Genomic DNA, 24,931 nt, shown 5'->3' with positions numbered 1-24,931 from the left:
ATAAGAGTATTAAACCTAGGATAACAGAGAGATCACTCACTGCTGACAGAGACTTTAGGGTTTTGGGTTTTTTTATCCTATAATGATCTCACTGCACTTCTTACTGTCAGTTGTTACCCAGACTTGGTGCAAGCTCAGAATTCAGGTGTACACCTCCCTGCTGCGCAGGTTGGCAGGGAAAAGGAGGTTTTGAAGTTATGGGTAAAGAGGCACTCTGCCATGGCAGGGGAAGCAGCCTACCAGCCTCTTGGCAGGCACTGCTCAGCAATTCACATGCATGAAAATCAGATCTAGGCTCTTATTCCCTCCATATATCATTTTTGTTTTGAAGTCTTATGCAGAATATGAATGTGAAAAATAAGTGGTAGCCACTAAATCTGTACAAGCATTTTCAGTTTTGAAGACTTATTTGAAAACTCCAGCTGTGAAGTGAAATGATGCTATGCTGACATCATATAAACGTCACAGTCTTAATTTAGGACACTATCTAAAGATGACAGAAATATCTATGGAGTTTAGGGAGTGTTGAAGTAGACTAAAAGGAAAAATTTCCAAGTTGTTTAAGGATCTAAATGAAAACAGAGTGGGGATTTAGTGGCAGTTGTGTGTTTGCTACAAATCCTAAAAGCATCCAAACAGGTTGGGTATCTAAATATCTTATAAAAACTAGATAATGCCTACAGTGTATCCAGATACCACCAGCATCAGTTTACTGCCATTGCCAGCACCAAAACTCTGAGTGTGACAGTTCTACCTTGGGTCACGGGGACAGAGTTGCAAGATTTTTGATTCACTTAGCATTTCGTTGCTCAGAATTACAAATAAGAAATGCAATTACAATTACAAAAAATGCAGAAGCAACATGAACACCCCAGTGGTCTTTTTGACAATGCAGTTTTGTGACCCAAAGGAACCTAAGAAGATTGCAGTATTTTATATGAGACGGAGAAAAACAAAACAAAGCAACACACAAAGGAAAAGAAAGATTAGTCTAACAATAGCAGCATTCAACAACCTGCTTTTCTTTTGTTTTAGCCAGCATCCCAGGATGCTGAGTCCCATTTCTGTAGTCCGTCTAGAGAAACCCATGACTAATCAAGAGCCAAAGAGAGACAACAATCCTACAGGGCTTGTACTTATATTATGCAGAGTGAAAAACAAGCAATTTTCTACTTCATTATATTCAACCCCAATATTTAACACATGGCTGCAGCCATTTCCCTCCTCCTTCTCTTTCAGAGGGTTGATCACCTTCTTAAACAGATTTACATGCTTTCCTTCTATTGTTGTATCTAGCATTTCATTTCATACCTCAAACAATTATATGAATATGCTAAGTTGAGAGTCAGCTGGCATAATGGAACTACGCTGGCTTTTCAGCCTGCAATTATCAAAGTGAGTTGTTAATCAGACAGTGATTTCAGTATTGTTACTCTGATTTTCAGTAACATGATTAACATCAATATCTAATCTAGTTTACAATCTCGGCTTCTTCAAATATAACAACACACTCTATGACTAAGAAACTAAAGCTTTTTGTTTGCAGTACTCAGTACTTCAAATCTCTTTTCTGCCCATTTCTTTTCCTGCAACTTCATATATCAAGAAGTTATTTCTTATTGGTTGCTTTGTTCTTCGTTCTTTATTGGCACTCCTTGCTTCTCATGGGCTCAAACCCGCAATGTACTAAGGATCTATTTCAGAAAAGCACACTGAAATACACCTTCAAGTATATAAAAAGATCCATTTCCTGCTATAAGATTATTCAGGAGCATGACAATAGGCAGGTATTTAAATGCTTTTTTGGATCACAGCCCTGATGTTCAGTATCTTACAGCACTGAGTTCCCTATGCTCCACTGAATCACCTAAATTCACAGTGACTTGAATCAAAACACAAGTTTCTCCCACATCTCTCCTTTTAAAAATTAACAGATCCTCCCTCACAAAGAGTTCTTTATATACCTATGCACTGCTTTCTCAGTAGTGTGTTATTAACAGAACAGTTCTGCTAGAGGGAAGGTTTTCCTCACAGTGTTTTCTGCCTGCTTAAACCTAATAGAATTTTAAAATATATACAAAAGGATCTACAAAAGATTTGTTGAATTTTCAACACTAAGGATTACTGGATAAATTTAGCTACATTTCTAATTAAAAAAACATCTAGATATTGCCCTTTCTGCTGCCATACTTTTCACTGTACCTCCTTGGCTCTTCCAGAATAACACCAAAGACATTCAAGTAGTTCAGTCTACCTGAAACTACTTATTTTCCAGAAGTGCAGAATATTTCTTAAAAACTCAGAGAAGGTATATTTGCTCCACTGTGCACACAGAATCATAGGATCATTTAGGTTGGAAAAAAACCTTTAAGGTCATCAAATCTAACTCCTAACCTGAGACTGCCAAGTCCACATGTAACCCTAAAAAAAAATATCACTGACTTGCAACCTGTCTCTCCTGCTCCTGCCTGTTCCAGGACCTCCACCAGCTGCTGGTGCCCAACTTGGAGAGGCTGAAGTGAGTCACTGCATCTCAGTCCTCTCCAACTCATTCTCCTCTGCAAAGACATGTCCTGTTGCCCTCTCCACTGCCCAGTTCTCCAAACAGCTCCCAGGTAGCACGTTCTCCTCCAGGCAGTTCCAGTAGACACTTTTTCCTTTATTGGTCCTATCTGGCTGCATCTCTCATAGAAAGTTAGAAAGTGAGCTCGCCCTTTACCTGGGCTTACTCATCACCTCTGCCATGGTGGTGTCATGGTTAATCCAGCCAGCAACCAAGGAGCACACAGCCATTTGCTCACTATCCCACAAGCAGGATCTGGGAGAGAATCAGAAAGGTAAAAGCCAGAGAATTCATGGGCTGAGATACAGACAGTTCCATAGGGAAAGCAAAAGCTGTGCACACCAGTGAAGCAAAACAAGGAATCAATTCCCTGCTTCCCACTGGCAGGCAGATGTTCAGCCACCCCCAGGAAAGCTGGGCTCCATCACATGTAATGGTCACTTGGGAAGACAAATGCCATCATTTCCAATGCCCATCCACTTCCTCTTTTTAACCCCCCCTTTATTCAGTGAAAATGATCTCACATGGTCTGGGATATCCCTTTGGTGAGCTTTGGTCACCTGTCCTGGCTGTGTCTCCTCCCAGCCTTCCACACACCCCCAGTTCCCTCACCAGTGTGGCAGTATGAAAAGCACAAAAGGCCTTGGCTCTGTGTAAGCCCTGCTCAGCAATAACAAAAACATCTCTCTCTTATCAACCCACTGTTCACCAGAAATCCAAAACACAGTTCAAGCCACTGAGAGGAAAATTACCTCTTCCCTAGCCAAAACCAGCACAGGGGCTACTAGACTCCAAAGACTAATAGACTTGAAAGAATATCTCAAAGACATTTCTATGATCAGGAAGGCATGTTACATTTACTTTGACTGTATTTACTCCTCATCTGTGCTGCTCCCTGTGCAGATTGTAGCCAACATTTTCTGAGAAACAACTAATAAAAGAATCACTCTCAATCACTAGAAAACACGCATAGAAAATTATCTAGAAACTTATAAACTTAATTTTCTGATGTGAAAACCTGCTTCTATCAGTTATGACAACCAAAACAAAAGAAATTCTCTGAATTCTTGGTCAAACAGTAACTGAGCAACAGAGCCCCAGTCAGAGAAAGAACAGGCCAAAAACCACAGCAAATCGTCCAGCGGCCAAAAACCATTGGTTGAATATTGTAACCATGTATTTACATAAATTGTTGCAGATATTCATAAAGTGCAGTCTGAATAGCTATTTTAACCAGAGTTTTTAGCTCTACCTCCTGCATCAGAGAAAAATACCACACTGGAAACATTAAAAGCATAAAATAATTACATTCTGCTTGTCTATATTTCAGTTTTTGTATACACTTATTTTCTTAAATATTTGTACAGCAGTCTTAACACAAAAGAAATCATATTCAATCACTGTTACCACAGAAGGACTTTGCCAAGAGATGAGCACAGGATGGAGTGACAGGGTGGTGCTGACTCCATCCCTGGTGGAGGAAGAGCTGGTTAGCACATCCTGGGTAAGGCATCCAGGCAAGAATTCCCCCTGGGGCAAACTGCTTAAAGAAGCAACTTCTCATGTGCATATCACATATGTGCATCAAAGATGACCCCAAGTTATGGGACAGATGGTATCTCTGACCACCAATAACCACTGAACTCCCCTGCCAAATACACCTCCATGGATACCTGCCTGGAGCTTGGACAGTAAGATAAGCCACCACGTTGGGAACTTGAGATAAGATAAAGGTGGTACTCCTGTCCAGGTGTTACCTCAGACTGAGGGGCAGGCTAACAAGGCTTGGGGAGAAGGATGTATCACCAACATTGGGCAAAGAGAATGCACAATTTGCAGGCCACAAGGCAAGCCAACTCAGCAATTACGTTGAGGTCAGCTCCGACAGGGTAAAAGTTCTGGCAGGGGGAGATTGTGACTGCCAAATGATGGCCCACCAAGCCAAAAGGAGAGAAAGACTGAGCATGGGACTAATTATTAGAAGTGAGGAAAACATTTAACCAATAGAATAACAGAACTGTGTAGACAGTAAAAAGTTTTTAACCACCTTGGGACTCTCACCACCAAGTCCAAGGTGAAGAACAGCCAAGTGGATGATGCTGGATTTATGAGTGGTGACTATCTTCTGCTTGATCTCTCTCTCTCTCTTCCGCCACCACTATTTATTTCTATCTCTATACCTCACATTTACTGCTAAATAAAATCTGTATTATTGACTTTGGCATATGGACTCACGTGCATCTTAATTTGGGCATAGGCATCTCTCATTGGATCTCAACATGCTTGTAGCTCAGAAAGTCAACTACATCCTGGCTGCATCCAAAGCAGCATGGGCAGCAGGGCCAGGGAGGGAACTGTGCCCCCCTGCTCTGCTGAGACCCCACCCACAGTGCTATGGCCAGCTCTGGAGCCCCAGCACAGGAAGAACATGGACTTACAGGAGCAAGTCCAGAGGAGGCCTCAGGGGTGATCAGAGAGATGAAGCACCTCTCCTAGGGAGTCAGGCTGAGACAGTTAGGGTTGTTCAGCCTAGAGAACTGAAGGCTCTGGGGAGACCTTTTGCAGCCTTCCAGTCCTAAAGCAACTACAAGATAGATGAGGAAAGGCTTTCTAGCAGGGCCTGTTGCAACTTGACAAGGATTAATGATTTAAAACTAAAGAGGGTAAATTTAGACTAGATATAACAAAGAAGTTTTTGCAGTGAGGGTGATGAGGCACTGGAACAGGCTGCCCAGAGAGATGGTAGATGCCCCATCCCTGGAAACATTTAAGGTCAGGCTGGATGGGACTCTGAGCAATTCAGGGTAGTTGAAGATGTCCAACCTTCATTGCAGGGTGGGGTTGGACTAGATGGCCTTTAAAGGCCCCTTTCAACCCAAATAATTATTTAGGATTCTCCTTTTTTTGGTCAAATATCTGGTTTCCTGTATGCACAGTGTCAGATGCATGAATTAATTTCCTCACTCAGCTACTTTATTCCTACAGTGTCACAAAGATATTTTTTTGTTTATAATTCAGTTTATTTTTACTGCAAAATGTAAAAAAGTTGTGAACATATGCATAGACTGCTGCAGTTAGCTATTTTAGTAAGTACTGTGTTGAAATGAATAATGGAAAATCTTAGCTCTGGAGTACAATAGTTATAGCTCGATGCAAGACATGCAGATGAGTTGAAGCTGATATAAAAATGGTGATTTGGGAAAAAACCATAACCAACACTTTCTATGTGCTCAATATGAACCACTTCAATCAAGAAGGATGAAATCTGCTGAAAACATGCTATCTTTTACTGTTGTTTCAGACAATATGCATAAAAGAAGTGAACTGATTTGAGTTTTATGAATTCCCTTGCTAGCACTATAAAATAAATCCTGTTTGTTGATTTAAGTAAAAACCTAAATTAAAAAATCAAACCAAAAAACCCAAAATCTTGAGTCTTTCTGTGATGTAATTTTAGAAAAAAAAGTTATTGAGGGTATTTTATCTTCATACTTTCCTGATTCTTCCAATGTACTTAAAAACCCAAACTCAACTCTACTTGATAGAGTCTATGAATTATTTAAATCATCCAATTAATTAAATCAATTAATTTGAAATTACATAGCCATAAACAAAACTAACTCCTGCATAAGCAATATATGTTTTGTAAATACATTGCATTTATTGAGAATTTCAAAAAACATCTTTCAGAACATTTTTTTCTCTCAAGAATATCTTCAAAAAATTGCAGCAATTTTTTAATCAAAATTATGATGTAAAATACTGAAACAGCAAATAAATTTCATGTTTCTAATAGATTTAATAAAAAATGAAAATAGGAGGGCAACAGGGTTTTAAACTGACATCATATTGGATGGTTAAGGAACATAATAGCAATGAAAACAAAAGTTAATTTTATTTATATCTGCAGAAGAAATTGTATCTAATTCAACAACACTATTTGCAGCTTGATTCATAATTTTTGCAGTATGTGAGCTGTACATGACTTTGCCTAAAATGCAATTTTTTTCCACATTGTTTCACATAATGAAAAGTCCTTATTTTTAGAGGCTACACAGGACCCTTAGTCAGGAACACAGATATGTTAAACTCCTGAATGAATTTCTCCTCCACCTCCTCTCTCAAAATTACCTTATAGACAGAGTGAATGTAAGACGAAACCTATTGTGTTTTGTGATTTAATCTTTAGAATCTAAACAAAAATAACAACAATTAATATTCAATTACATAAAAGAATACTCATCTAATCTCACATTGATGCCTTATTCATCTAATATATCTAGGGTTTTTATTACCTTTCACCAAGACTGGAAGCATTACACTAAACTGAAAGCTCAGAGAGAAGTCACCTGTGAAATCAGATGACAGATTATTGCTACTGTGGGAACACTTTCATTACTGTAAGTTTGAGTACTTAATATCACACTTCAATGGTAAATGATTACCTTTTATGTCTAATTTCACTTTATTTATAAAAAAGATTACTTTTAAGAGCTCTGAAAGGCTAGCTCTAAACCCCTGACATTTTCAGTGGCATATTAATAGTATTTCCAGTTTTAGAAGAAAATCTCGTTCTAAAGAGCTCAGCTCTACACATGAATTCACTTCGAGACCTGCACAGGACTTTGCTGGACTCTTACCACTAGATCTGTAGGTTAAAACTGTACCTTTATGGCTGGCAAATTTACAGGGTGTTTCCTGACTACTGCACTCAGTCCTATTTATCAAAAATCAAAGCTAAATCCACTCCTTGGACCTAGCAGTAAGAGTTTATGTGGGTTTAACTCCATTCAGTTTATCAAGAAAACTTCACTGCTAAGTTTAGTTATCGCAATTTACATCCCACTCACTTCTGGGGGACAAGGGATGAGGGGAGAAGGCCATGTCCCATTGAATGTCTATTTTAAGGCAGGCCTACACATGAATGAAGTGGTGTGCAGTCCTCAGCTGTCCCTCTGGCCAGGGATGAACTTCATCCATTATGAACATACCAAACAAACAACACTAATAACTGAATATATAGTGTGAGAAATATCTAAGTGCTCTTGACAAGCTCTGCTCTAGACAGCTTGCACTTATGGGAAAAATTGAAGAGCTCAGCATAGAAATTTCCATGGAATAAAACTCTGTAGGAGTCCTTATGCTGTGTGGCATCAAATTGCTTCAAGTAAAAAAGCATTCAGTTTCCAAACTGGGTTCCCCCCAATAAAAAAATTCCAAACCACTTCTTCAATTAAAGGCTTGATCCAAAGAATGCTTAGTATATAACAGCAAAGTATTTTTGAGAAAGGAGAATTGAAATTAAGCCTTTCCTATTTTCTTCCTCCTTTGAGATGAGTGAGGCATTGCTATGCATAGCCAAATGCTCACCCTTTCACATTTTTTGACCCAACTGGGTCTTGGCAATAGTCAATGAAAAGTAGAATAGCTTCAAAAAACCTGAAAATAATGTCCCTTTAATTTTCAATTACTTCAGGGTAAAATATTCATTTTGAAGTTAACTTCCCTCAGGCATAAGGGAGAATTAGTATCTGTGAGGCTTTGACTTATTACTGTGCTAAGTTCTGAACTCTTGGGTAAAAATCCAGTGCTGCTGACATATCAACTTCAGTACTTCGAGCAGTACCTGAATTTTATGTGATTTAAGAAAGCCAAGCATGTTGGCCTGCAAATGAGACTGCCACAGAGAGGCTTGTGAATCTCAGCAGGGATTCTCTGACATGAAGAATAGCACTTAGGTTACTCATACTTAATCAAAAGAGGTTTGTAAACATGCCCGATGTTCTGGCAAAACTTCAAATTCATATCTGCAGGGCATGTGAATTGGTTTGGCTTCACTAATAAGATGATTCTGAGCTGTGAGTGCAAAACTGCAAACATTTTAAAGAAATTTTTAGACATAACTGTTGATCCCATTTGAAAACAACATACTCAGTGACTTTAAGAAATATTTATTAAAAAAAAGCGCCTGTTCATTCTAGTGTGAATGAAAAAAGACCTGATCAGAAAACCAATTTAATGGAGAAAAGAAGGTGAAAAAAACCTGTCACTTCTTGAAGAAATAAAAGAATGATTTGTATAACTTTTCTGTAATTTGCTCAGAAAGCATATTTTTATTGGCCTCCCTAGACAATTCATCTTCAGATGCAATGATGCAAAATTATTGCAGATAGAACTTTAGTCCAAATGTTTGAGCAAAAACATATGAATATTATGTTCTAAATAAAACTTCACCACAGACTTATTTATCAATTTTGATAGAGTATAGAACCCATAATAATAATAAACTAAAGTAATTATGAGAAAATTACAAAGAAATCATGACCATTATAAGAGATGAAGGCAAAATATACTCCTTGATTACTTGGAACTGCTTTACGACATTCAGAATTTAACAGGACATGCAAATTATCCCACAATATTTTCTGTCCTCTACAAGCCCATGATGCATCTCACATGCTTTGATTTCAACACAGAATTTCAAAGTGTGAACTGTACACCGAAGACTTCTTGATAATATTTTGGAGCACTAAGATTTTTAGGAGTGTTTATTTTCTATTTCATGGATATTTCAATAGGAAGAATATGTCTGTGATTGCAGTGTTGATGAAGCCTCTTATTTAAATCTCCTTACCTGCCATGGAAAGATAAAAAGACACTGTGTAGTGACAGCATCTGTACTGGGCATAGCTCCCACAGGGGAAATTACCCTTTAATAGTGTTAAGCTTGATGGTGTGTGAATAGTTATGTGGTACTTGAAGTGAATGAACCAATTCATCTTTCAGATTAGGGCCACATGCCTGTAAGTGATAAGTGCTTTGTCTCAAAAGAAAAAAAGAAAGAACACAACAACATAAAAATACTTTACTGTCACATTTACTACCACCTGATGTTAAACTAACTTCTAGAAAGGGTGCAGTAGAATGAGTGAAATAAATCAATGAGGAAAATTTCTTTGCTTCTTTACAGTCAAGCTGTATTTTAAATATTATCATTATTCATGACATAGAAAGACTAATTAATATATAGAGAGGGAACTATTTTTGTTATTGGAATGACAGAAAAATAAATAATAAATCCTCTGTGCCCAGCTTGAATTCATGAGATATTTCACCTGAATCTTGTTTTGAACAAATAACCAACCCACATTCTTCCATTTGTTACTTTTCCAGCTTGGTTTTGTGCTAGCCCAAACCGTATTTAGATAGGAGAGAGATGGAAATTCTGACATAGGCAATTTCTTGCATTCCAGTAAAACCAAAGAAGAGACCACAGTTTTTTATGAAATACATTAATCTGAAAATTCTGAAGTCACCTTGCAGTGTCTTTTCTAGGCAGATAAGCTAAAGATGACAGGGAAGACCACTGGTTTTCATATCCAACTGCAAACAGAGTCCAATATTGAAGAGGGTATTTTTATTTGTGAAGTTAGAGATGCCTATGACATTAATGCACCACTGGACATACAAGAAGAAAAGGAAAAGTTTGGAATAGGAAAGTTTGGAATAGATAAGACAAGCTGAATCTGTAGCAAAAGATGCAAAGTCAGGAAACCACCAATACTGCCAATATCCACCCACCAAGTATTATACGTGCCAGATTTAGCCATTTCTGGATTATATCACTAGATCAATATTTTGCAGCCAAAGATGTCAAACCTCCTGTTTACCCTTGAAGAAAGCACTATTTAGCAAACAGATTGCACAATCTTCTGCAAAATCCTAGAAGCAAAATTAAAAAGTCTATCCCAGCTGAAGGAATATTGTAAAGTCACCTGCCAATTTCCTAGCAGGCAACACAAACTTCCAGAGTCAACCAGATGTTCACATTTTCCACCTTCTGGGTAAATCATCACAATCTTCAGTGGTGGTCATGTGCTATATCACTCTCCATTAATAGCAGAGCAATAGCAATAAAATACAAATATTATAAGAGCAATAGCAATAAAATACAAATATTATACTAGCGGCAGCACGGCTGAGTGATTTGGCTATTTTAGAATGAAAGTAATTTGATATAAAATAAAAGTATTTGACATGTAGAATGGTTGATTTTTTTTCTCTCACCACCTCTAAAAAATATTTTTCCCTTGCCCAAAATCTGAAAATGTAGGTACTTAACATAATTTTGATGCTTGAAGGAGAATCTCAGAAATGAAGGCATTGGTATACATGACAAAGAGTGCAGCTTTTATAAAAAGCATGCTTCTTTCATAACTTTACTTGTTACAGTGAATAGGCCCAATTGCTTTATTTCAGTAACATCTTGGCAACATCTGGCAGATGTGCTCGTCATTCATTTACAAACTGTAGTCGGTTAATGTTCAGCTCTGATCTTGCATGTTTTTGACTCATTATTTTTGGCTGGTTTTCACTTATGAACTAAGATATTTGTTCTGACCATGAGCAGTGCTTATTAGTTACCTTTTAGTATTTTCCCTAAAAGAAATAGCTAATCAATATTAAATGCCACCAAATTATAAATTTGGCCTTTGAAAGCCAGTAAGACTTATCTAGTGATACTCTCAAAACACCACAAAAAGGAGTTAGGGATATTGGATTGTGTTGCTCTTGTGAATTCTCTTAAGACTTTGGTGCTTCTTTCCTTAACTAGTTCTGGGAGTAAGTTTACTTTGTTAATGAGGATCACTGAGAGAGTTCCGTGACACAGACCCCTCTTCCAGCTTCTACTTTAGCCCTTGTAGCTAAAAGCAGAGGTACCTTCTTTTTCTTTCAATACCTAGGATACTGGACAGTACCCCAGAATCTCAGTGGCAAGAATGCTCAATGTTTTTAAGCTGCTCTTTCTAAACCATTTTCTTCATCTCATCAGATGCAGGCTTGAGTTACAAAATGGAAAAAAAAAATGATGAAAAGCTGACATCATACTTGCAAAAGCTCTAAAAGGGCAGAAGTGACAAAAAGAAAGACAATCACCCCACATTACAGAAACATGTCCCAAATGCATCTCCCTCCCATGACTCACAGGACAAACTATAATTGACTGCTTAACCTGTGGGTTTAGATTCTCAGTTTCATTTCCTATTCTATTTGGTATCCTCAGATAACATTCAGAGAAAGTAGCTGTTGAGCTGGGGAGGGATACTGACTTCTATATCCCTGTTTATCCCTGCTATAGGCCTCCATTCCCTGAGGGTCCCTCTGAGGCTGCCCACTATTACCATTCCCCTCTCTCACCTTCCCCTTTCTTCTAAGAACATATTTATCTGCTGGTCAATCAGGCATTTCAGTCTGTAGTCAACCACATTACTGGCTGCTGCATTCTGCTTTGTAAATATTAATATTGGTTGGGCATCTGCTCAAGTGTGAAATAGTCTTTTAGCCACCAGGTCTGTGTTTGGCAAAGCCCTTATCAGACTTCTAAGCAATGTGAAGCTGAATCTCTTTCCACTCAGATAAGCAACACTCTTCTTTGAGCCACTCACATTTCTTTTTTCCTAAATTCATTTTAAATTCTCAGCTGTCAGATGTGGCTCCCTATGTGGCCCTATAAATGTTTGTGCCAGAACAACAGGCACCGGAGGGAGGATGGGAAAGGACTGCACCTCTCAGTGATGGCTTACAGCAATTTGAAACATGCATGAAGCAATTACTTGCCTTCTTCTGACACACACACACACACACGTTAAATATATCAACTTTATAATGCCCCCAACAAATACAGTTTACTTTCAATAAAAGTATACATGGAATGCAAAAAATGCCATCTCAAATAAGGTCGACAAGTCAGAAATATATTTCAGTGGAACTTCAGGGATTCAGTCACATCCAAAATCACTGCTTCTCTTAGAGGCTGCAGCATGAGTTAAAGCAGAGGGAGAATGACCAACACAAAGTTTCAGAAATATTTGCTTTGACAGTTTCTTTGTAGGAAGGTTTATTCATAACTTATTGGCACAAACTCTCCTCTCTGGGGATGGTCAGTGAGCAAGGAAAAAAAAAACAAACAATAAAAAAGACAGGATCAACCATCATGTTTGTGGCTTGTTTCCCCATTCAATTTCAGATACTACACTAGCAGTTTTCCTTGATAATTTTTATTTCTGTTTTTCTGAGTATCATCTCACATAACTTTTCTGTGCCAATTACACTGTTAGTTGCTTTAAAAAAATAGGAAATCTTCATTTCATCCTTCCAGCTATTTCAATTTTCTTTTATGTCTTTCCTTCTGGCATGCAAAATAAATTAATGTGACTTCAGAGAATGTGTATAAGACATGACAATAGGAAGTTGTCAAAATACCATGCACTGGCTTTGGCATTGAAAAAAGTCATGTGTTAAAGAATTATTTCAGACTTCAGCCACGTTGGTGGCTGAAACAGAATGATAAAAGGCAATAAGCAAGTGCAAAATGATGGGAAATGCAGACTCAGTAGCATTTGGTTACCAAGAACTAGCAGTGAATATATAAACTGGGCAAAAATCCACAGTGAATTAATTACCCTTAGGATTGAAGCATTAAGACCAAAGCAATTCAGAATATACTCAAGATCATATTTTTATAGTTTATGCCCTTCCTTGCTGGTCCCTGGGATAACAGAAAGTTCTCAACCTGCAAGAATTCTGTGAAAAAACCAGAAATGCTTGTTGAAAGCTTTCCTTAAGTAACAGTGCTGGTCATCAGTGAGGTCCTTCTCACTTCAGTGCATGCAGCATGAAGCATATTTGAGACTTACATTTCAACTATAGCAGTGCCATTCACCTATTTTATCATTCAGGTCCGGTACATGAAAAACTATAAAGTAACACAAAATTATACATGTGGGGCATTCCATCCTAAACCAGGTAAACACATGTCAGTGGTAACAACTCACTATTTTAGATCCAAATTCCTAGATCACCCTAATGGAATAACTCAAAGCATTCGTTTAAAGCTACAGAAAATATGAATATACATGCAGAAACCAAAAAATATTTATATGATATATTTTTAAGTAAAAAAAAAATTACTCAATATGTAGAGGATAATTAATTCACTTTGCACAGAACACCTCATTTTTCCTCTGCAAAAAGCAAAATAGTTTCTAAATCAGTTGCATGTTAAACTGTTATATATGCATATGAACAAAGTATCATGACTATATAACAAAAGCCCACAAACAGATAAAAAACCCTAGAGGCTGAAATCATTAAATGAATTCTTCTTGGGAAGCAGTGAAACAACACAGCCAAGCAAACTGAAGCCTCTTTGTGATGAGATTTGAGGTGGCACTTCTTTCCTGTCACCATCCAGAGGTGGCAGAAAAAGACCAGTGTACATGCCTTAGGACTGGGAGGGGAGAACAATGTAGCTCCAGTGACTCAGATTTCCAAGTGCAACTGCACAGTGATATATCAGGGCAAGGGACATCTGTGCCCTGCTCATTTTTAGTATTCCCCAGAAAGGAACCCAAGATATAAATACTCCTCTCTTGCTATATTCACTGGCCTCAGTCTTCCTGTAGTGTAATATTTTGCTTCCCACATACTTTTTTTCCCTCTATTTTGATTCCCTTATAAGCTAAAACAATTTAACCAAGCTTTACCAATGGTAGTGTATCTTTCCTATTCAGCTGCACATTGAGCTTTCAAATTCAAGGCAGTTACCCTGAACAAATTGGTTTTCTTGCCTGAAAATGTAATTTTCTTTTGCTTTTCAATGACAATATTAAAGTCAGGGTTCTTCTGTCTCACTTCCCAAGTTTCTCCACCTGTAAAAGACAAGTCATCCCTTCTGTAAAAAGCTTCAAGTCCTGCTGCTGAAAATATTAAATGACAACTGATATTGATAATTTATTAGATTAAATTTTGCTGGTTTCTTACAAAATAAATTCCAAATTTATTTTGGGGTTATAGATTAAAGTACAGCTGGACCAAGAGAAAATAAAATCCAACCCATAAAATAGGTACCAGTTTTATCTCATGTGAGTGTAGAAGATGCCCCTCTTTTAAATTCTTACTACTCTTTCTGGTCTGCTAATGTGTGTGATATGTCACACAACTATTGTGTATTGACAAATTTAGGAGAGGAAAGGAAATCAAAATCCTTAGTAGAAAAGATTAATGGAAGACTAGGGATTACAAGTTTGGCTGTCCAGGATGCTTCTGATTGACTTTGTCTGATTTTCACTCTACAGTTTATTAAATTCTCCCTTCCATTTTTTTAACATAGACTTAAAAAGTGTAAAAAAAGGTTGATAGAAGAAGAAAAATATGCTGATATAGAGTCCTACATTCTTCTCACATGATACTGTAACTTGCACATTTTGGATCTAGCTTTTGTGTCATGCTTAGGGTGCACAAAGGGCAGAGCTTTAGAGCTGCCTGTATTCCAGGCAAAGTCACAGATGGCAGATTTGCACTGGCATGGACTTTTAGTGACAGAAGAAAAACTTGGATGGATCCTTTTATTTCCCCACACTCAAGCTTCAGGGATCCACAAGTGGGGATAGTGTCTGCACTGTGGTGCTATTCCATTGCTCCAGCTGGGTGTGGTTTTGCTAATTATAAAACATGAATAAAGAGGCACAATCTTGGCTATAAATTCTATTTCTTTAGTGACAGGCTTGAAACCGGATTTTGTGAACCAGTTATGAAGTACATCTGACACAAATATCACCAACTGTTCCTTGTATTAGAACAAAGACCATTCTTCACAGAAAATTTAATACCTTTTTGACTGTACTTTTCAACCTAATGTCAATGATATCATTTATATTTTACATTCCTTGGTAGATGTTCATAGTAAGAAAACAGAAAACACAGGGGTTTTTTTAATTATCTAATCATAGTTGAGATACTGCATTTTTAAAAATACATTAGGGTGTAGAGGACAATTGCTTCTTCTCTTGATCAGGGTGGGTTTTGACATGTGTCTTTTGTTATAAGATATGTTTTTTCTCTCCAGCAAGTGAAATGCTTGTATTTTTTTAAAAATAATGTAAAATAAATGGGGAAATCCATGTAAGTTAAAAGAAAAAGAAAATAAAAGTTTTTTATAGCTTTCAACACTTTTGGAAATCACCTGTTTTTCTTCTTAAACCTACCTTTCTTTTTCTAGGAAAAAAAATTTAAATCATAGTACATAAAATACTTAAACTTTTGATGAAACATTTTTCACTGAAAAAATATTACAGTGTCTTTTTGTGAACACAACTAGTGCTTTAAATATATTTTCCACATCTTATATCACTTTGCAGTAGTGTGTGACACAACTGAAACAATAATTCCACAGATCCCTTTTATGATATTTGTCTGAAGCTCTTTAAATGTCTTTATACGAAAGAATAGCAGACAGAAAGGGACAAAAAATTGGAGTAATTTTAATGTGTCTGATAAGGTAGTTAGATTAAGGGTGTCTCTCGATTATGCAGCATCTATGGATAATACAGATGCAGTACTAGAAGCACAGATACAGAAATACATTTATTTTAATGGCAAAATATTATATAATATATCCATATAACAAAAAATGACACTTACTTCCTCAGCAGGTAAAGGCAGCCAATATTTCACAATCATCACCTCCTTTTCTTCCTACTGCTATTGTTGCACTCAATAATGAGATTTCAGTTCTGCTGTTCATATGGTTACATTTCTTATAGCATGGCTGGGATTCTGAACACAGTCACACTGCTGTGAATCCAGCTTCCCACCAGCAGGGCTGAGGAAGGTGCTCTGGCCTTCATCATGCTCACACATAAGAGGACAAGTCAGGTTCTGCTGTCTCTTTTATTCCTGCACATTAACCTGAATATGTGCAAGACAGACATACTCCTACATTCAGCAATGCCACAGCTGGACCTGGAGGTTCTCAACTCCCTTTTAGCATCTGCTAAAACCTCTTGGTTTCAAAAACTTGGAAATGTTTTCATGGTCATCATCAAAAAACTCTGTTAGATTTATGTTCTGTACTGGAACTATTGTGAATCCCTTGCAGATTATTTTTTATGTTTCTTTAATTAGATATGTTTTTTAAAACATAGCTGTTAGAAAAGGATTCATCATTTTTAGATGATGAATTATTTTCTGCTTTGTGGCACAACCTCAGGAGGCAGTCCAGGCACAGACATATGGGCAGCTAAAAGCCTGGAAACGGGGAAACTCTGCTAGAGATTGCAAATGTTTCCAGAGTGAAGTGATAGCTGAGTCGAGGTTCTTAGGATGACATGCTGCACTCAGCTATCTAAGTTCAACCACATATGCCTAAATCTTCTCTTCTTGATGTGGATTTCAGTTTTACCTTAGCTGAAATACAGCTTAGAGATATTTGCCACTCTCCTGTCATGTAAGCAATGAAAAATTTCAAGATTTATCCTCCTCATGTTTCTTTGATAAAGACTTTACTAAGCACATCAAGCATTTCAGTTTAACGATAAAGTACAAGCAAAAGCTTACAGCTGGGAAGGGAATTTACAGTGGGTAAAAGAGGTTTGGAAATGGTATATGCAGTACCTGATCAGAGACAAAGCTAACAAAAATAGCACTGGATGAAATCCACATAAAAATCCTTCTTCAACCAGTACCTAAGTGCCCACCAGAGTGTGCCATGCTCCTGTTCAGCCCTGCCTGCCACTGCAGGTTCCTCATGTCACTGGGGGTGCCTGTCCAACGCTGCTTGGATGAACATCCATGCAGGACAATGGGCACCTGCTTCCTGCAGAGAGGTCCACTGCAGTGCTGACCACAAGGGTGGTGGGGCCAGACATCCTGCTTGTGTTTGACGCATGGCTCAGTGTGTCAGGACAGCAACACCCAAGGCAAGAGCCCTCGGGGAAGGGATGGGAGGTAACACTCTCTAGGGAGAAACATCCATGCTGACCTTGAAGACAGGCTGCAAACCTGCTTCCCACTCCCTTCTGCTCCGGGACCCAAGCTAGACAACCATGCCAGTTATACTTATTGTTTTTACTTGAGTGTTTTTTCAGAAATAAATGAAACTCTTGCTTGTATCAAGGGACACCCTGAGAATGGGCTCAATGTATAGCAAAGCAAGTATTGTCTGATGTGCAAGACTTCAAACGAAAGAAACAGTGATAGTCATGAATGGCAGTCTGCAGCATTAAACTTGCCCCCTCTGTGAGCAGCATGTCTTTTCAGGATTAACAATTTATGAAGTTAATGCACATGTAAGTATGCAGCTGTCCTTTTCTATTTTTAATAACCAAAAAGATAATGTCACCAAGTAAAGGAGAAAAAAGCTGTTTCTCAGTTGGCACTGTACAGAAAACAGTGGCAGAGTTATTCTCTGTGCTGTAAAATGGTACTAACCAATTTTATCATGGAGCTTAAATTACCAAATAGACCAAAAAACTTAAACTCTCTTTATTTTGCTTTTATGTTATTATTGAAGTGTTCTTTGAAAGAACTTATTTTAACTTAGATTGTAAAATGATTTATACTCCATGTGTAGCTCTGTATAAACAAGCATTAAAAAACTGACTTGAGATATTTCACTATTTAATTGCATTTTCTTTCTGTTTTACACAACACTTAATACACATAATCCCTTACTTTTCTGGGCGTTTATGTATGAAGAATCCATAAGTGCTTTGCAAAACTACAGACATGAAGGAAAATCTTTCAGTGTTTAAATGCAGTAGTCCTCTGAGGAGGTTTATATGTAAACGTGTATTTTTCTGCTTGCCACCAGTTTCTTGGACTTTGGTAATGGCTGTGCTATAAATACTTTGATAGGAATAGAATCCGCAGCTGCATGAAAAGATGAATTTTGAGCAATAAATATTTTGCTAGAATATCAGTACAATTTCTCACTCATTTGAAAAGTATTGTGAAACTTGTGCAGCAATGATCTGCAAAAAGCCAGACAAGAAGAGGACTTACACAGCAATACAAAGGTGGCCACAGACTTGACTACATGGGAGGTGAAGATGAAAATTGAATTGTTGAACTAGAGAAAAGTGATTTCTTTCATTCAGAATCATACTTGAGATGAGTCTCACTTAATATCTGTAGTAATGACCTTCACAAAGAAGCATGCTGCAGAAATGTGGTGACATAAAGTTCTAAGATATTACAGAGGAAAAATCATACTGAAAATGAGGTGATGCTGAAGATATAAATAACAGAAACAGGATGAAAAGTAATGGTACAAAAATGCATCTTGGAAATTATCAACAAGAATTTCTTCTTTAAGCATCTGAGTGGAAAGAAAAAGAGAGCAAAGAATTGGCTGTGCTAATTGATCATAGTTCCCCTGAACAAAGTAATACAGTCATTAAAGAAGAAGTTGTATGCAATTCCAGAACATAAAAAGTGAGGAATACCCAGAAGGAAAAACTGTACTGCTCTGCAAGGTACAGGTAAGACCTGACCCAGAATACTGTGTTTAATTATGGCTTCTCACACTTATGAAAGACAATTCAAATTAAAGAAAGTGCTTCTAGCTTTTTTCCTTTTTTTTTTAAATGCTATTTTTTTTTATTTGAAAGCCCAAAAGAAGAAAAAGCAATGCAAACAGAAATTACACTGTTGGTACAAAAATAGGTTGATTTTAACCAATTGTGAGTTCAGAAGCTTTCTAAAAAGCCAAAAAAACACGGTTTTGCAGTTTGATAAGTTTATACACATATGGTTGCTTGAGATAGTACAAATTCAGTAAATTGAGAATTGCCTTCCAGCCACATCTATGATGAGATCCCCAAATTAGCTACAGCTTTGGGTTGGATCTGTATAGATAATTTTCTTGTAGGAACTTCTCAAAATCTTTTGATAAATTAAGGTGAAAGAGAAGAACAAAATCAAAACCAGGTTTTCCTTAAATTGCTTGTGTTGTGGGACGACAGATTTTCTTTCTGGGAGTTGCACTCTTAGCAGCTTTGCAGCTCAGATCCACTCAGTACACCAGTGAGGGCACCAGGCAGAATTAATCTATCCTCCCTTTGCCCAGCCTACATTGCCTACAGTGCAATGCACCAGCTTGCAGAAAAATGAATGCAACCTGTTTTCTGTCATGACTCACAATGAAGCTGGTCAGTTATAGAAACCCCAAAATTTTATAAACCCCACATTCTGCCCAGAAAAACAAACAAAAAACCCCTACCAAGCAGGTCTTTCCAGAAATGTGCTCTACAGCTGGAAGTAGCCCATGCATTGTACACATGGTGCTACAAACATGGTGATTAACAGCCAAGCTCTCAGCAGAGCATGAGGAATCAAGACAGTGTGCCATCCTGACAAAGACAGGGCTGCAAAATATTTTGGATGAAGATGAGAATAATAATCCAAACAAAAAAAAATATTGCCCAGACTTCATACTGGTAGGAGACAGGATGAGACTGTGTTAGAAGATCTGCTAGATTCAAACAACTTTTATCATCTATTTAAAACTATATATGCTGCTCTTGATCTTTTGGAAACTGTCTTAACAACTTTGTTTAGGTGTAATGATAGCAGACCCACCTTTTGGTAAAACCCTGTCATCATAATTGGAGAGTATATACCCAACATGCTGTTGATTTCATAAGACTTCATCACTTCCTTGGCTGTCAGTCTCAGCAATTGCAGTGTTATGTTCCTTCCTCCCACACTGTAATTTCTTTAGCACAGGGCAGGCAGTGGAGCATGATGTTTGTGCTGCTATCTCTACTGCTGTTGCTACTTCATCAAATGCATCTGTGATACAAGTTGCTCAACCATTATGAGAATAATAATGTATTATGAAGCAGGCTACTTATTATGCTAGCATTATTCAGTAACGGTATTTTTAATGAATATTTAATTTCCATCATCACTACAATTTGCATAGACCTGCCTATAAGTCTCAAACAAAAACAAATAATTGTAATCCAGAGTCATTAGTGCTACAGTTATGAAGTTAATTCATATACATATGAAAACCTTTATTGTTTCAGAAAGGTAAGTCTTTTGGGGTTATGTTAATAAGCTGCTTCCTGAGCTTGTCTGCATTAAGGATCAATTACTGTGCTTAGGAAAAATAGTATGCTGTCTTTACTTTTGGGACAACCTGTAACATACTTTTCTCCTTTAAAGGTCTCAGCAGCAACTGAATAGAATATTCACTGCCACCAGACCCTAAATATCTGTTCACTGAAGAAGAACCTTTAGGTTTCATCCATATTCCTCTTGTAAAACATGCATTTATATTTAAACCTGTGCTATGGCTCCAGGAGGGAAACTTAAGACTTAAAATCCTGGAAGCCAAAGCACTATACCTTTTTTGTAGTATATTTATAAGGCAGATACCTGGCATACACCAACACGAGTGGTCATTAGGAGGAGCAGAATTCAAGGGACACATATAAGCAGCAAGGGCAGACTCCACCTGATAGCTTTTGCTGAAGGGGGACAAATAATCTAAAGTTCAAACTCTCTGCTGTTCTCTTTGCACCTCTGGAAGAGGTTATTGCTCCCTGAAACAGTAGAAAGAAAGAAAATAATGTGCTGGCAGCTCTGGTGCCTCAATTCACAGCCTGATAACCAAATCTATTAATAAAACAACATTTCAGTGTTGCATTAATAGATATTACTTTTTTTGGTACTGACATAGTAGATCAGAAATGTTCCTTTTATTACTGAGATACCATGTATTTCTAATGTAAACAACAGTGCAGCCTTTTAATTTATATTTTAGAAGCTGTTTTGCTCAATAGTCCTGTAGTTCATAGATAGTGTTCTTGGTGATCAGGTTTCCTGATATGCAGCAAATACTCCACCCATACCAAAATATATTTAACATGATGACTTTATACTCTCTATTATTTTATCATTAAAATTTACTGAAAATTAAGAGAAAATGTAGATAGTTATAGCCCCTAATTAATTAGCATCACAGTGTGTGCAGAAAACATGACATAAATGCAACATATTATATACTATGGAAAGCTATAGTGCAGATTACCTATTATGACTTCTATTGGGACACTAGTTATAGTATACAAGATGGTGCCCAGGTAAAGTAGTTTTCATTGATTTCACTGATATCAGTGCTGTTATAACTGTTGAAAATATCCATTTGGACTTATTTTTATTTTTCAAAATTTATGTAGCCCAGTCCCCCATTCACTACTCCGCACAGAGTCAATTTTCTTCAGCCTACAACCTAAAGTAATGGAATACAGTGAAATCTTTGAATTGTAGCATAAGGCTGAACTGTGTAAAGAAAACCTCTACAAAAAAATACATATTAATAAATAAAAGAAAACTCATAGAAAACTCTACTGGTCAAGGATTAGCCAGATGCTGTAATTTTTGGCAGTGTCCCCTGAACAATGATATACAAGCTCTTTTTAAGTGTTCAGGCACAGCTTTAAAGAGAGTGTGGGTCAGGGTCTGTTCTCCCAAGGTCAGTTGCACATGGCCACAGTGGTTTTGGGTCAAGAGAGGTTTAGTGTATAACCGGGGACCTTTTGTTTCAGAAACAACTTGGGTTTTTTTAAGTTGGTACAAAGAACACAGTACAGATGGCCAAAATTGACTTAGCACTTGCTTCTGCTTAGCCTTCTTCTATTTCTTTGCTGAGAAACCTAAGTAGTTCATGAGGGATCAAAACCATACAACCTAACTGGTGTTGGACAAGCATTTCTGCCTGTATCTGCTTTGCTGCTGTTCTTCACTAGTGACCAGCTGCAGAGACAGAGAGCTAGCAGGCATTACACAACCCTACAGTAGCTCTGACACTGAGTTAAGCTTTCCACAAGAGCCCCCCATGCCTTCGGTGCTGCAGTGTGCTGCAGAGTCACTCTTCTGAAGTCTAAAGATACCTACTGGTACAAGACACTTGGGACAAGAAGTGAGGGAACAGTTATTTCTCCAGCAGTATCTCCAAATGCAACACGTGTGCATTACAGTTTAGCAAGACATTACAGATGAAATCATTAGGAGTTACTTGTTGCAAAATGGTTTGGAAAAAAGAAAACAATTCTAGCTTGAAATCAGATTTGTATACAGGAACCTAATTTATCAAACTGTGGGATGTATTTTGGAAAGAAAGAATACATGTGAAGAAAAGGAGAAGCAAATTTAAGATGATTATGCCTTGCAATTACATACATCTTTATGCCCTGTACTTATCTCCTGACATGTAGAGCACCTATTTTTCAAATAAAACACCTCAATACCTTAATTGACAACAAACATTTTGAAAAACAGAGGAAGAAGCATTTCCTAATCCTGTAAAGTAAAGTGATATAAAGCCAGCTAAGAACACAATAAGATAAGGAATATGGACTAATTGGTGATAAAATGTCAGTATTCCAATAGATGTGTGCCCGCAGTCCATTAGACTTAATTAGGCTCTCTCAGCAAGCAATAAATCATGTAAAAGATGAATTGAGAAAGAAGTCAACTGACTGCTGGGAAACACTCATAGGCTGGCGTACCAAGGCTAATCTTAAGAGCAAATTAAGAACTAGCCCAGACACGTGAAACAGAGAATTTGAAAAAAAAAAGAGCAATGTCTAATATTAGTACAGGATTAAGAGATTACACAAAGGTACTGTTGATCTACTCAGGTTTTAATTATGATATCACTTATTGATATAATTAAAAAGTATTAAGAAAGGCTCAAATGAAAGGAAGCACTAGATCGGAAAACTGGGCTGGTTACGCACAGCCCCATCCTGAAAACCAGTAACAAATACTGTGCAGCACGTGGACACTGCAGCTTCACCCTGCCTTCAGCAGGGCTCCATGGAGCTGCCCCTCTGCACTCCATCATATGGATTAAAACATACAGTTTACAGGGTGTGCATGGAAAATGAAACACAAATGAACTGGTGGTCACATCTGCAGGATCAGGGCAGAAGAGCAGCAAGTGCAACACACGCTGGCTGAGCACACAAAACAAAGCAGGAAAAGGGAAGATGACAATGAGAAAATAAAAGCAGTAGTTCTTCCAGCACTGAAGAGTGAAAATGCAACTTAATTTAAAGCATCTGTCAGAACAAAAACTATGCTTTTTTTGCTGAGATCATTTATGGGATTTTATTTTTTCCATGGCTCTTCTCAGTTCTTCATTAAAAAGATGTCTGCAAAAGCATGTGACATTTAAAAAAACTTTAAAAGCACCTGAAATACAGAGCACATGAAGCAAAAGAAGGGGAGGTTTTGGGTTAATTTTTGGTGGAGGCCAAGGCACAATAGAAATAAGATGATACAAGGAAACATATTTTTAGAATTGCTCAGAAAGTAACAACTAATTTTTAAACTGTTTTCTTTTGTTTTTGCAGCCTAATCACAATAGACGTCAATTCTACTAATTTAAAATTGATCAGATGAAAGTTGGATAGAACAGACACAAAGTGCTCTTTCCCACAGGACAGACCTTCCCTTGTCATGTGTAAAAAGCAACAAATAGTCTTCTTTTACTCAAAAGTGATGTATGACAGTTTGCATTATGCCTTTAGACAGGCATTTAGTTGCATATTACAAATCGAATGGGATTCATGAGAGCAGAAGGTTAAGACCAAGTTTCTATGATTTTTAACTTTCAGGAAAGAATTCAGTATTTTTTGAAACTTCTGCTTCTAATCTGCCCTTGTAAGATTTTATAGAGGAAAGGAAGAGAGAGTGGAAAAGTTCTCCAGGTGTTTGTAGATTTAACCATTATTTTGCATTTGCCATTTTAAACTGTATATTATTACTCTATGAAATTAGCTCAGTGGTAGGTAGGTAGGTAGCCAGGAGCAGGGATTTATTCTTTTAACTTGGGTACAAAACCCTGGCTAGCTCCATGCTACTCTTCAGTTTGAGACCATCCAAGTTCCTGACAGCTAACACATTACATCAAGAATTATCCAGGGCATATTTTCAGAGCTGCACCTGAGCACCAGGGCAGCACTAATACACATCAAGTGCATCACTTCTGGCATCAGACAAGCTTCATCAGCCCTTGCTGGAGATGTGCTCCACTGCCCTGTGTAGACCTGTCCTGTGGGAGGTATAGAGTGTCCAAGATCCACTATGCCTTCAGCAGCTCATTCTTCTTCATTTTGTTCTTTATTAATTTGGAGATGTCCTTTTTATTTTCAGTTTTTAGAAATGGTGGTATATCCATGCAACCTCTGCATGTTTCCTGTGTTTAAATGCACTATTACTGTGACAACATCCGATGAGTCCACACAGCAAGGGGAATTTTGCTCAATGATTTCTTTTGTATTGTGCAGGTTTTGGAAGACTGGAGCCTTTCCCTGGCATTTTCTAATAAATAAGAGCTGCTAAATGCCTATTTTCAATTAATTTCCTGGTAGAAATTGTCAGGGTTTCCCCTACTGGATAAATATTTGAGAAAGGTTTAAATCTCCATGTAAATTTATTTGTTGGAATTATTATTGTTACCCTTTAGAATGTAATTTAGGTGTTAGATCATAGCCTTCTGGCAGTACTAAA

The 24,931-nt window shown here is 37.5% G+C and overlaps 1 protein-coding gene across 1 annotated transcript in view; it reads right to left on the bottom strand.

The window, feature by feature from the left end:
* The window catches only part of KCTD8 (potassium channel tetramerization domain containing 8), a 92,796-nt gene that overhangs the window by 1,857 nt on the left and 66,008 nt on the right, over positions 1-24,931 (bottom strand). The gene's annotated exons all lie outside the window — the stretch shown is intronic.

Source organism: Haemorhous mexicanus, chromosome 4, assembly GCF_027477595.1.
Source record: "Haemorhous mexicanus isolate bHaeMex1 chromosome 4, bHaeMex1.pri, whole genome shotgun sequence".
NCBI classification, from domain to species: Eukaryota; Metazoa; Chordata; class Aves; order Passeriformes; family Fringillidae; genus Haemorhous; species Haemorhous mexicanus.
The sequence above is the reverse complement of the archived record's forward strand: the minus strand, read 5'-3'. Positions and strand labels throughout refer to the sequence as shown.